The sequence below is a fragment of the Giraffa tippelskirchi genome, chromosome 2 (genome assembly GCF_054371585.1).
Source record: "Giraffa tippelskirchi isolate mGirTip1 chromosome 2, T2T-mGirTip1v1.2.pri, whole genome shotgun sequence".
NCBI lineage: Eukaryota > Metazoa > Chordata > Mammalia > Artiodactyla > Giraffidae > Giraffa > Giraffa tippelskirchi.
The window spans coordinates 151,692,462-151,706,201 of NC_137276.1; the positions used below are offsets into that span (position 1 = coordinate 151,692,462).

Consider the following 13,740-nt stretch of genomic DNA (forward strand, 5'->3'; position numbering starts at 1 on the left):
CCTTCTGCTATTTCATTGCTCACATCATGATCTTTGACCTATAGGGATGCCTTTTTTTGTGCATGGAGTTAGATGCCTGTCCTTCCCCCTTCCTCTGGCATTCCATGTTTCTGTGTGATTGATTTTCTACAGCCAGAAGACATGAGCTCTTTCTGTTTCCCTTGGAAAGGCAGGTGGGGAGGTGTGGTATGCAGAATTCTAACATGGTCCACAAGATTCCTGGCCCCTAGTGCACATACACCTCCTCCCACTTAGTCAATCAAACACTAATGTAAGTGAAGATATTTTGCCATTCTGTTTTGTTCCAAATCAGTTGACCTTAAGACAGGTAGATTATCAGAACTGGGCATGTCCTACTCACATGGACTCTAGATTTGGGTCTAAAAGTCAGTGAGATTGGAAGCACAAGAAGGATAGCACAAAGGACATTCTCCTTTTCTGGATTTGGAGATGGAGGCGGGGTACACACCAAGGATCACAGGCAGCCTCTAGGAGCTGAGTGGCCCCAGCTAACAGCCAGCGAGGAAACAGGAACTTTAGTCCTATGGTTGCAAGGAACTGAATTCAGCCACAACTGCATAAACTTAGAAGATACCTTGTAAGAAGTGCAACTGGCCAACACTTTGCTTTTATCTACACGACTTCATCAAAAAGCCGGTCTTGCTATGTTCAGGCTCCTGTCCCGGGGCAACAGTGGGCTGAACTGTTAAGTTTGTGGCTGGTTTTCAATGCAGCAATAGAAAAACAAAAGAAAGAGTGAGGCCAGTCCCCACGTCTATCTCCAGACTGTTTTCTTTCTCTCCTCATGTTGTATGGCCACACTTTCCTTTTAAGGCTTTCTTTCAGGCCTCCAAGTGGATCAGTGTTTGTACAAGTGTTCACATGTAGAATATACACATTTGTGCTTTCCTGTGAGCTGCTCATGAGTTACCTATTAAACAGTATCCTACCCTAGAAAATAGTTTATTTTCCTCTCATAAGAATAGATATGATAAATAGCAACAAATAATCAAAGGATGCGATATAGGTAATTCACACAAATACATAAATGACTATTAGTCTTATAAAAAAATGCTCAGTACATATGAATCCAACAAAAGCATGTTATAAAGAAGTAACAATTTTCAGCTTCTATAGTATGTCAGAGACTGCAAACCTCAAAGGAAGACTGGCAGATGAAGATATGAAAACATGCTCAGATAATACTAGCAAAAGTATAAATTTGTGCAAGATACCTTGGAAATAACTCATCATGATTTAAAACACACAATGACTAGTGTGTGTGACTTTACTCAGTAGTTTCACTTCTAAACATGTTCATTGTTTGTAATTGAAACAACAGAACCTCAACAACCACAAGACACAAACTGGAAATTACTTAAATTATGGTACATACATGCAATGAAATGCCATGCAGTTTTTAAAAAGAATGAAGCTGACTGAATCATGCTGATATGACAGTCCAAGAGTTTTAAGTGAATTAAAAAACAACAACCAAATGTACAACAATGTGTAGAATATGACTAGTTGTATAAAATTCACACTATTTGTGTAAAATGAGTGTGTATACATACATATATGTAAAATTATCTATGCTTAGAAAATTCATGCCAAGAAGCTTAAAACAGTGATTCCCTTTAGAGAGTGGTAATGAAGACAAGAAAATAGAGGAAAAATTTTTACATTTTACTCTTCACCCTTCTTCAATCTTTGATTTGAAGAAAAAATTTAGGGACTTTCTTGGTGGTCCAGTGGTTGAGAATCCACCTTCCAATGCAGAGGATGCCGGTTTGATCCCCGGTTGGGGAACTAAGATCCCACATGCCCCAGGGGAACTAAGCCAACCAATGACAATGAATGAGCCTGCACACTCCAGAGTCCATGCTCTGCAGTAATAATCCCACAGCCACAACTAGAGAAGCCCCATTCCCCATGTTGCAACTAGAAAAAGGATGCATGCCGCAATGAAGACCCAGTGTAGCAAAAATAAAAATTTAAATACTTACTACTTTTATAATTTTAAAAAATGGTTTACATGACACTTTTTTCAAATAAATTTATTTATTTTAGTTGGGGGCTAATTACTTTACAATATTGTAGTGGTTTTTGCCATACATTGACATGAATCAGCCATGGGTTTACATGTGTTCCCCATCCTGAAACCCCCTCCCACCTCCCTCCCCATCCCATCCCTCTGGGTCATCTCATTGCCCCAGCCCTGAGCATTTGTCTCATGCATCGAACTTGGAATGGTGTTCTGTTTCACATATGATAATATACATGTTTCAGTGCTATTCTCTCAGAATGTCCCACCTTCACCTTCTCCCTCAGAGTCCATAAGACTGTTCTATGCATCTGTGTCTCTTATTCTGTCTCGCATATAGGGTTATCATTACCATCTTTCAAATTCCATATATATGCATTAGTATACTGTATTGGTGTTTTTCTTTCTGGCTTACTTCACTTTGTATAATGGGCTCCAGTTTCATCCATCTCAATAGAACTATTTCAAATGTATTCTTTTTAATGGCTGAGTAATATTCCATTGTGTATATGTACCACAGCTTCCTTATCCATTCGTCTGCTGATGGACATCTAGGTTGCTTCCATGTCCTGGCTATTATAAACAGTGCTGCGATGAACATTGGGGTACACATGTCTCTTTCAATTCTGGTTTCCTCGGTGTGTATGCCCAGCAGTGGGATTGCTGGGTCATATGGCAGTTCTATTCCCAGTTTTTTAAGGAATCTCCACACTGTTCTCCATAGTGGCTGTACTAGTTTGCATTCCCACCAACAGAGTAAGAGGGTTCCCTTTTCTCCACACCCTCTCCAGCATTTATTGCTTGTAGACTTCTGGATAGCAGCCATTCTGATGGCCGTGAAATGGTACCTCGTTGTGGTTTTGATTTGCATTTCTCTAATAATGAGTGATGTTGAGCATCTTTTCATGTGTTTGTTAGCCATCTGTATGTCTTCTTTGGAGAAATGTCTGTTTAGTTCTTTGGCCCATTTTTTGATTGGGTCGTTTATTTTTCTGGAATTCAGCTGCAGAAGTTGCTTGTATATTTTTGAGATTAATTGTTTGTCTGTTGCTTCATTTGCTATTATTTTCTCCCATTCTGAAGGCTGTCTTTTCACCTTTCTTATAGTTTCCTTTGTTGTGCAAAAGCTTTTAATTTTAATTAGGTACCATTTGTTTACTTTTGCTTTTATTTCCAGTATTCTGGGAGGTGGGTCATGGAGGATCCTGCTGTGATTTATGTCAAAGAGTGTTTTGCCTATGTTTTCCTCTAGGAGTTTTATAGTTTCTGGTCTTACATTTAGATCTTTAACCCATTTTGAGTTTACTTTTGTGTATGGTGTTACATGACAGTTTAAAATGAATGTTACTGACATATAAACCCCACTTGAGAGATATCCTACAATTTACCCTATACTATAACTCAATGATTATTTTTTCTTAAAATCAAAACTTTATAAATGCTTGTTATAAGACAAAACTGATAAAGGACAGCCACTGACCAAGGATGCAATTTCAAGAAGTATAATTCTACCAAAAAAATTACTTCAATATCATATTTATTAGTAGCTAATGAGTCTCTAAGTAAAAGGTTCCTTTGATTTTTCTAAATCATCCTGAAATGATGGTAATTGCTGTGTCAGAAAGAAATACAGGCCTCAATACCAATCTGTTTCTAAGAGCCATGACATTAAGTAGGACCACAGCAACAGGTAAGCATTTATAGAAAACCAGAGTACAGCCAGCCTCTTATGCCCCTGTGGAGCACTGGGCTTAAGTAACTTGGCAAGGCTGTTTAAGGATGTATTGACAATTAAATGAAGTCACAAGGCAGAAATAACTAAGTAGTGGGAAAAAGTCAGTCTTGTCATTCAACATTTACATAAGAACTTAGAGACCCCTAGGAGTCTTTAGCAATCTGACACAAGAAAATATTCACAACTCAGAAGCCAAAACAATCCCTGGTCAGGTCATGTTCCAATTTCAACTGCTTCATTTTAGTACTTTTTTGAGTGCAGTGGATAAAACTCCCAAAAACAGGAAGTCCCCTGAACACTGGTGGGCTTCATTTCAGTTCAGGTTAAAAAAAAATTCTCACACCATTGTTAGTCATTCTTTTTCTTTTCTTCTCCTTTGTTTTCCTTTCAAATAATTTTATAAAACTGGAGAAAATTAATGATTCTAGCTGATGATTGCCTGCTTTATTATTCCAAAGCACTTTGTTCATAGGAAAAAACTCAAGGATTTAATATCTAAAGTCATCAAGTATATATAATGTAAGTGAAAACATTGGGCGTACTCAAGTAATTTTAAAACCTTAAACATGTAGAGCAATTTATGTCCTGGTGGATATCTACCCAGGGGTGGAACAGTGTAATTAGGATGAGGTTGATGATGCCAGATCAGCCTGCACGAATGTACTCTACACTAAATGTACTCTCTCGCTTTGATTTACACGTAAAAATGAATCTCCCTTCACCCACATCGCCTGGTCATTAAGGAGGAAATGGTAAGGGACTGTTTCTTCTCTGAAGCCATATTTCAAGGTAGCATAAAAACATAGCTTTGGATGGCTGATTCCATCCTATATAATACCTCCTCTTTGCTTCAGATGACACCATAACCAAGAGACAGGAAAGGAAAGCTTTTTTAAAAGATGAATGGAGCCCTATTTTGTACACAAGATCAGTAATGTAGTATGTACATGTTAGGATTTCCTGGTAAGTTTCTTCTTTGCCCACACACCTTAATCTGTTCCCTCTTTTAACCTCTGCCCCCATCCCCTCCTCAATTTCCCAGCTCTCCAATAGAAGAATGTTCTTTTGAAAACCAGTCTGTTAGAAGTATATTTTTGCTCATTAACTGTCAACACAATTTGCCATCAAAGGATTTCATTTACTCCTCATAGTCTATCATATCACACATATCAAAAATATAGATTTTCACTTAAAAAAAGCTAGTTTTCATCTCATACTCTCTTTGAAAAATTGAAATATCTGTTTTTATCCTTTTCAAACCCAAAAGCTTCTGATGTAATGGATATTCATCTTCTTAAACCTTTCTTTTCCTTTAGTTTCTCTTTATTATTCATGTTTCATTTACCACCCACCTGTTTCTTCTCTATTCCTTCCTTGTTTCATCTTTCTCCTTATGTCTAATGTTGCTGCTCCCTCAAGATCTGAACTCAAGTTTGCAGACTTCCTTCTCTCCTCTTCCCTCATTCTGTTGACTCTCCCACATCTTTATCTTCCTGCCAGATCGTTGGTCATGCTCAAGCCCATATGTCTTCACTTGGATGTCTCACAGACACCTCAACACCTCGGGTTGAAGCAGAATTCATCAGACAGAAATAGCATACATATTGGTACTTACATGCTCCGTCGCTCAGTCATGTCCAACTCTTTGTGACCCCATAGACTGTAGCCCACCAGGCTCCTCTGTCCATGGAATTTTCTAGGCTAGAATACTGGAGTGGGTTGCCATTTTCTCCTTCAAGGGATCTTCCCGACACAGGGACTGAACCCACGGCTCTTGCATCTCCTACATTGGTAGGTGGATTCTTTACCACTGAACCACCTGGGAAGCCCTATGCATATTGGTGGAAAAGTCGTATTCTAGGGTCCCTAAAACACAGTTTTTATTGCAAACTCTTCCCTGCCATTATCGCTTACATTCAATCTGTCACCAAGCCTTGTCTTTTCATCTCTGAACACACCTCTTGGAATTACCGCTTATCCTCCATTTCTAGTACCTCCAATACAGAGCAAACTCCCCTATCTTCTTATCTTGAATACTTTGGTACAATCCTAACAGTTCACTTGTGCCCCTGAGATCTCATTCCCATCAATCTATTATACAGACCACCAGTTTATGCCCTTCCTAAAGCTCCAAGTCCATTATGCCATCATTCTCCCTCTTAAAAACCTTAAAATAGCTTTCAATTGCCCACAACTGTCAATGTTCCTCCCAGGATTTCAAGACTCTCCGTTCATGTGAAAAGAATTTTCTTACGGTGCTTGCTCAAAAGGTAAATACAGACCCAAAGATTCAGAATGATCCTGATGCTGGGAAAGATTGAGGGCAGGAGGAGAAGGGGGAGACAGAAGATGAGATTGTTGATGGTTGGGTGGCATCATCGACTCAATGGACATGAGTTTGAGCAAACTCTGGGAGATAGTGTAGGACAGGGAAGCCTGGCATGCTGCAGTCCATGGGGTAGCAAGGAGTCAGACATGATTGAGTGACTGAACAACAACAAGATTCAGAATGGGGAGCAATATGGTCAAAGGAAAAAAAAAGACCATCAGTTAATCCTTATTTTACAAGTGGAAAAAGAAGGGCACAGAGCCATGCATGGACTTGCCCAATGTCTTTGGCTTTGGAAAAGTCAATGGTCTTGCTAACACATTACGTTGCCCCTCTCGGCCTATGTTCGGGGTGCATTTAAAGTTTTGTTTGCTGATTATGAAATAAAACACAAATTGAAATGAAACTAGCATGATGATATAAAAATACTGAGTTTCAGTGAAATAGGTTTCCAGGTCTATCTCTGCATCTAATATGCAGGGTAACTTTGAACAAACCATTGTCTTTCTTGGGGTCTCCATTTCTTCATGGATTAGATCATCTCAAGTATCCCTACTGGCTCTCATAGGTCATTCAGTAAATATCTTATCATCTTTTCTAAAAATTTATTTTTAATTGGAGGATAATTGTTTTACAATGTTGTGTTGGCTTCTGCCATACATCAACATGAATTGCCCACAGGTATACATATGTCCCCTACTTCTTGAACCACCCTCCCACATCCCAGCCCATCCCACCCATGTAGGTTGCCACAGAGCACAGAGTTGAGCTCCCTGAGTCATACAGCAAATTGCCACTGGCTATCTAATTTTCTATATGATAATGTATATGTTTCAGTGCCACTTCCTAAATTTGTATATCTTATCATCTTGAATAAGATATATGAAATGATCTTTGGTTTAACCACACCTTGCTTCTCATTTCTCACAAGAAAAGAAGCAAAGGTCATAGGCCTTTCAGTTAATGTGTGACTGCATGCACAGTAGGATGGCAAGGAGAAGGAATCAGCATGGGCTGGAGAGGTCATGGAGGTGAGATCTGAACGGTCCTCTGTAAGAAGTCGGAGAAGGCAATGGCACCCCACTCCAGTACTCTTGCCTGGAAAATCCCATGGACAGCGGAGCCTGGTAGGCTGCAGTCCATGGGGTCGCTGAGAGTCGGACATGAGTGAGCGACTTCACTTTCACTTTTCACTTTCATGCATTGGAGAAGGAAATGGCAACCCACTCCAGTGTTCTTGCCTGGAGAATCCCAGGGACGGCAGAGCCTGGTGGGCTTCCGTCTATGGGGTCGCACAGAGTCGGCCACGACTGAAGCGAATTAGCAGCAGCAGCAGCAGCTGTAAGAAGTGAGGACTTGCAGCAAGACAGGAGTGTGATCCAGGAAGGAGGAAACAGGAGCAGGGGCTAGGAGTCCTGGATACACACAGGGCCCTGTGGGAACCAGGCTCCTGGGGCAGGGTCTGGGTGGGAAGCATGGGAGGCAGGGGGAGCCCAAATGCAGGATATGGTCATTGTGCCAGGCGGTTGTGAGACCCAGGGAAAGGTGCAGGAGACTGAGTTGGCCAACAGGGAAGGGAATGTCAGGAACCTGTTTCATTTAGCACAGAATAGGTCCTGAGGCTTCAGACTTATAAAAACATGCTTGGTTTCACATCCTTCTGTTTTGATTAGGTGTTTCATAATTGCTTAATAAATTCCCAGAACTATAAATGGTAACAATATGGAACACTATGGATCCATAAGATGACCATATTGAAATTAGTGATACTTTAAGCATTAATACAAGGTGTGATGAATATAAATAGTTCTCTACTTTCTGGAAGGCTAACAGTTACTAATGTGCCATCAGTTGAAAGTCTTGCTTAGTTACTGATGTGCCATCAGCTCCTTCTCCTGTTTTATATCTCAATTTCTATATTTGGTCTGATGTTAACTGGATTTGATCTCATTACTCTGCTGTGTTTAGGGTAAACTACCTTAAATTCTTTTTAGAGCAGGATGGGGCACAGATAAATTATTATTAAAGTTTATCTGGATGGGTGCTCACTTTTCAATATCACATAATAAATAATGACAAAGTAATTTCATGCATACTGCACTTTTTGAAAGAGGGATTGATTACAAACACAATCCCATTTATCCTAATTCAAGTTAACAATCCTGTATTCGTGTAGTATTTTGGGAATTATAATTGTTTTTCCTTTTGGCTGTATCACACGGCTTGTGGGATCTTAGTTCCCCAACCAGGGAATGAACCAGGGTTCTTGGCAGTGAAAGTATGGAGTCCTAACCATTGGATCGCCAGGGAATTCCTCCAGCTTTTAAGAACTGCAGTAAAGTATACATTACACAAAATTATCCATTAATTTTTTAATTTTTTGGCCATGCCACATGGCCTGTGGGATTCTAGTTCCCAACCAGGGATAGAACCCACAGCCCCCTGCATTGAAAGTGTAGAGTCTTAACCGCTGGACCACCAGGGAAGTCTTGAAATTCGCCATTTAAAAAATTTTTAAGTGTATGATTCAGTGGAATTAAAATATATTCACAATGTTGTGCAATCATCAGCAGAAATTTTCCATCAACCCAAAATAAACTCTGTACCCATCAAATACTAACAACAGTCCTTCCTCCTCCCAGGCCCTAGCAACCTCCATTCCATACTCCCCTTTCTGTTTCTATAATTTTGCCTAGGTAACCGGAATCATACAACATTTATTCTTTTTTATCTGGCTTATTTCACTTAACACAATGTTTTCAAAGTTCATCCGAGTTCATTCCTGTTTAAGGCTTTATATCTTCTATTGTTTGCATAGACCATATTTCATTTATCCATTCACTTGTTGATGGCCACTTGGGTTGTTTTGGCCTTCTGGCTATTGTGAATAATGTGAACATTAGTTTGTGAATCTCTGTTGAGTCATTGATTTCACTTCCTTTGGTATATACCCAGAAGTAAAATTGCTAAATTTTATGGTAATTCTATTTTTAATGTTTTGAGGAACCACCATACTATAGTCGGAGAAGGCAATGGCACCCCACTCCAGTCCTCTTGCCTGGAAAATCCCATGGACGGAGGGGCCTGGTGGGCTGCAGTCCATGGGGTCGCTCAGAGTCGAACACGACTGAGTGACTTCACTTTCACTTTTCACTTTCATGCACTGGAGAAGGAAATGGCAACCCACTCCAGTGTTCTTGCCTGGAGAATCCCAGGGACGGCACAGCCTGGTGGGCTGTCATCTATGGGGTCTCACAGAGTCGGACACGACTGAAGTGACTTAGCAGCATACTATAGTATTTTACATTCCCACCAGCAAGGCACCAGGGTTCCAATGTCTCCACATCCTCATCAACACATATTATTTTCATTTTTTTTTTTTAAACATTTATTTATTTGGCTGTGTCATGTCCAGATGCAACAGTACCCTCGTTGCATCATGTGGGATCTTTCTTGCGGTGCACTGATTCTCTAGTTGTGGCACAGGCTTAGTTGCTCCACAGCACGTGGGATCTTCCCAGACCAGGGATTGAACCTGTGTCCCCTGCATTGTAAGACAGATTCTTAACCACTGGACCACGAGGGAAGTCCCTATTTTCCATTTTTAAAATAATAGCTAACCTCATGATGTGAAGTACAGTTATTTTTTAAATATGCATGTCATCTTCCTTGATGCATTCAACACCTGACAAAGAGCTCTTCCAGGACAGATATCCTATCATCCATCCCTTGTCCCCATACCTTACAAATAGGCAAATTCTCAATAAGTATTTACTGAATGGATGAATGGTAGATTTAAGGAGCAGACACAAATTCTGTAAGCAGGAGCAGGTACTAACTGTTATTATAATTTCACAGAAGAGGAAATTGGGACTCAGAGCATTAAGTGACTTGATTGAGGTCAAACTACTGGCTTGGTGCTGCCAGAAAGAGGTCATGTCCAGGACTTCTAGCTCTAGAACTAGAGACTGGTGTGTCAAGGGTGAATGTCTGTCTACTGAAATAGTACCCAATATTCCGACTGTAGCATGGCTCCATAAGGGACAGGGCCCACACAATAAGGACACAGGTAAGCAGGTTAGAGGGAAAGGGGTGGCTCAGCCCACCATCCATTTTTTGCCTAGGATTCAAGGAACCTGGCTCAAATCTCAAAGCCATGGTGTATGAGCACATGTGCAATCCAAGCATAACAAGACTTCATGGGAGAGACTCCTGGTACCAAGTTCAGTTCAGTTCAGTCACTCAGTTGTGTCCGACTCTTTGCGACCCCATGAATCGCAGCACGCCAGGCCTCCCTGTCCATCACCAACTCCCGCAGTTTACCCAAACCCATGTCCATTGAGTCGGTGATACCATCCAACCATCTCATCCTCTGTCGTCTCCTTCTCCTCCTGCCCCTAATCCTTCTCAGCATTAGGGTCTTTTCCAATGAGTCAACTCTTCGCATCAGGTGGCCAAAGTATTGGAGTTTCAGCTTCAATATCAGTCCTTCCAATGAACACCCAGGACTGATCTCCTTTAGGATGGACTGGTTGGATCTCCTTGCAGGCCAAGGGACTCTCAAGAGTCTTCTCCAACACCACAGCTCAAAAGCATCAATTCTTCAGCGCTCAGCTTTCTTCACCGTCCAACTCTCACATCCACACATGACCACGGGAAAAACCATAGCCTTGACTAGACGGACCTTTGTTGGCAAAGTAATGTCTTTGCTTTTAAATATGCTATCTAGGTTGGTCATAACCTTCCTTCCAAGGAGTAAGCGCCTTTTAATTTCATGGCTGCGATCACTATCAGCAGTGATTTTGGAGCCCCAAAAAATAAAGTCTGAAACTGTTTCCACTGTTTCCCCATCTATATCAATAACCTCAGATATGCAGATGACACCACCCTTATGGCAGAAAGTGAAGAACTAAAGAGCTTCTTGATGAAAGTGAAAGAGGAGAGTGAAAAAGTTGGCTTAATGCTCAACGTTCAGAAAACTAAGATCATGGCATCTGGTACCAAGGAGACTCCTAGAATACTGCTGATAGGAAAATCATCACTACCTCAATTCATGGGAAAGGGTCATATTGAGTCCAACAGGAGTATCCAAGTAACTTGGTGATTTTTCCATAAAGGAAAGAAATTGTGAAACAGGTAATAAGCTTCTGCCTTACACAAAGGGAAATCTATTGCAAAAAGGAAATTCCCAAAGATAAAGGAAAAATATGTATAAAACAGTCAAAGATCAAGAATCACTGAAAAGACACATTACTTTCTCTACCCTGGGTACCTTTTTGCAGACCTATTTGTATCTTTATCTACCCAGCAGATACCCTATCTATTAATCCCTTTCCTCCCAAAACAGTCTGTTTGTTTGTTTGTTTATTATGGTAGAAACTTATTTCTCAGAGATATTGCTCTTTCTAAGATCCCTTAGCCCTATATCTACAGATCCAAATAGGTATTAATACTGGGCTTTATGACCTGAGACCATCAGACTAATCAAGACCAATTCATGAAAGGTATATTTTTTTCAGAGAACACGATTTATCGAGAACTTTAGAATTGGCTTTTGAAAAGTGCTGTTATAAGAAAAATCTCACTATAGCCATTTTTAATTCCTAACTAATGATCCATATTTTAAATAATACTCAATACAAATCTGAGGCAAGCTTATACCTGCCTTTTAGAATTAATTTGAATAGGATTTGAACCATGTATGCTCCATAAAGCAGGCAATGAGAGCTTAAACTATTAAGAAAAGGGTAATAGAGAATTATATTTTAGTTGTCCCTTAAATATTAGCACAACCAAACTTAAGTGCAAAATTTCTATCACAAATGATTGCATCTGAGTCAAGCATGCTGTCCGCATATCATAGTCAATAACTATTTTCTGAACATCTCCATGTATTGCGATTTTCTTCTTTTCCTCTGTACCATCTCATCACAGGATCCAAATAGTTTTTCTCAGTTTAGATAACTGTGGGGTGGTGGTGCCAATTGTCTTTTAAGATGTACGTGTTAATCAGGTAGCATTCAAGACTGTCCCTACACAAGTATCAAGTGTCCCTCCTGGCCTGTAGAGAAAAAGATGGAGTTAGAGGCAGCCCCTGGAATCTGTATAGAATGCTGCACGGCTCTGGGAGTGTGAAGTTGAATGTCTGATCTTTAGGTGAGGGGGGAGAAGAAATGCTGAGGATCCACTGGCAGAGAGTTGGTACCAGGTCACTGTCACAAGTGCTGTTTGAGCATTTGCAACATGGAAAGAAAACCTGTCCCAGCCTCACTTCCACATGCCAATCCTTTCCCCCCACTACCTTCCCCAAGTGAGGCCCACTCAATCCATAACACAGTGCTACTGCACCAAGGAGGGTCACAGCAAGCAGGACCTGCATCTCCAAGACTGTCCCTGTCCCTGTTGGACCCCTACTGAGGGTTTTAGGGGCACATGAGAGATGATCCCTAGGTTGGGAAGATCCCCTGGAGGAGGAAATGGCAACTCACTCTGGTATTCTTGTCAGGAAAATCCCATGGACAGAGGAGCCTGGCAGGCTGTGGTCCATAGGGTCACAAGGAGTCGGATGTGACTGAGCAACTAAGCATGCACATACGAAAGATGCCCTTATGTACTGATAGAAGGAGATAGTGCATTAAGGAGGTACCCCCCTCATGCAGAAGAGAAAAACACAAAATGGGTTCTTAGAATGGCCTGGGGGTGAGTATCTCTTTGTGCTGTCAATTCCCTTCATCTTTCAGCTCTGGATGTACCTAGTATGGTTTCATACAACTGCCAAGATCCCAGAACTGAGGGAGGCTGTTGAATGGTGCCAAACCACAAGAGCTACAGCAAGAGCTGTAGGAAAGGGGATAGTACGCCTCCAGTGTCAGCATTTGGGCCTTGTTGACATGCAAGGCAAAGTACACTGGGGCCATTGTACTGTGGATGAAGCTTCTTGGACCAAAAGGTTGAACTTTTGATGAATGTGGGAAGCATTCAGCAAAAAATTGAATTCAACCAGTGGTTAATACATATTCAGTCTTTGCAAGGCATTGCGGAAGGGTTTTTTTAAGGGAACTGGAGATGAGCAGGATGTAATCTCCACCTTTAAAAGATGTAGGTTATTCAAAGAGTAGGGAAAACAGATCCATAGATATTGATACAGTGACAAAATGCCACTGACTGATATTGACATGTAACAAATACCCTGGGCTGGGTCCACTGGTGAGAAGAATTCTGGCTCTTGGGGTCATCCAACACCCATCCACTCATCATTTCAGGAACAGGTATTTGAATATCTCATTTTAGACCTGTTAAGCTTAAGACTGATGTGACACACTTAAGTGAAGACTTTCCAGTTTGGAGCTCAGAATCTAGATTAGAAATATAAATCAAGCATTAAAGGCAATGGATGAGATCACCAAGGAGCAAACGTGCCGAGAAAAGAATGCCCAGAAGGATACATGTGTGGGTAGGAGGAGGAGGTAGGCAGCAAAGGAAGAGGAGGCAGTGAAGATGTTGCATTAACTGCTGATGCTCTATTAACAGAAAATGTATCTCTAGAGATGTGAAACACAGCAAGTCCTTTTATGGCAATGATGCTGATGAGATAGAGCAGGAAGACCAGCTCACCAAGCCAGAGGAGCTTTC

General features: G+C 40.9%; 1 protein-coding gene across 1 annotated transcript in view; it reads right to left on the reverse strand.

Moving 5' to 3' along the window:
* MCF2L2 (MCF.2 cell line derived transforming sequence-like 2) overlaps positions 1–13,740 on the reverse strand; it is a 255,566-nt gene that overhangs the window by 72,814 nt on the left and 169,012 nt on the right. The window lies entirely within an intron of this gene.